Here is a 779-nt window from a genome sequence, read left to right on the forward strand (position 1 = left end):
CCCTCTTCCTCACTGGGGAGGGGCGAGCCTGCAGCACATCCGAGGGCTCGGCCTTCGCCTTGCTTGCCCCTCTCCCAGCCCTGGGTCTCGTCCCCCTCCTAACACGGGGCTCCTAGCGTCCTCCGCAGAGGGGCTGTGAGACCCAGACACCCAGCCAGGGGTGGGGTGGGCAGCACCAGGGCTCTGCCTCTTCCAGTCACAGTGACATGGGGCAGGGTTCTCCCGACGGAGCCGCAGTCTCACCTGTGTTGGGGGGATTACACGAGGCCCTCGAGTGCCTGCAGCATGCTGAGCGCCGAAGCCAGGAAGGCTGGGCCGAGGGAGGCAAGACTGCGGCTCCCGAGGGGCGCCCTGCACCTTCCACTGCCCGTGGAGAGTGGTCCTTCCCCCCCTGAGCTCCAGGCTCCTCGGGCTGTAAGTTCCCCTCCTGGGAAGGCCTCCAGCCAGCAGCTTTCATATTTTTATGACTTCAAATCCTCACAACCAGCCCCACGAGGATGGAGCTGCCTTTGTTCCCATTTTACAGATGAAACCACCAAGGCTCCATGTAGCTAGAAGAGCCACAGAGACTTGGCCAAGTTACCCAGCTCGGACTCTAGCGACACAGAGACTTGCCCACGCTCACCCAGTCCCGCATGGCTGGACTCTGAACCCGCCAGGTTTTCCCCGCTCCGCCACGTGCCTCTGAAAGCCCAGCTCTTCCCCCGGGGGAACGCAGGTGTTCTCCCCCAGCGGCCCCGACTCCGTGATGCCTCCTGCCTGGGCCATGCCGGTGCCCA

The 779-nt window shown here is 64.3% G+C and overlaps 1 protein-coding gene across 1 annotated transcript in view; it reads right to left on the reverse strand.

The window, feature by feature from the left end:
- The window catches only part of IL21R (interleukin 21 receptor), a 36,209-nt gene that overhangs the window by 34,071 nt on the left and 1,359 nt on the right, over nucleotides 1–779 (reverse strand). The gene's annotated exons all lie outside the window — the stretch shown is intronic.

Source organism: Myotis brandtii, unplaced genomic scaffold (genome assembly GCF_000412655.1).
Source record: "Myotis brandtii unplaced genomic scaffold, ASM41265v1 scaffold317, whole genome shotgun sequence".
Taxonomy (NCBI): Eukaryota; Metazoa; Chordata; class Mammalia; order Chiroptera; family Vespertilionidae; genus Myotis; species Myotis brandtii.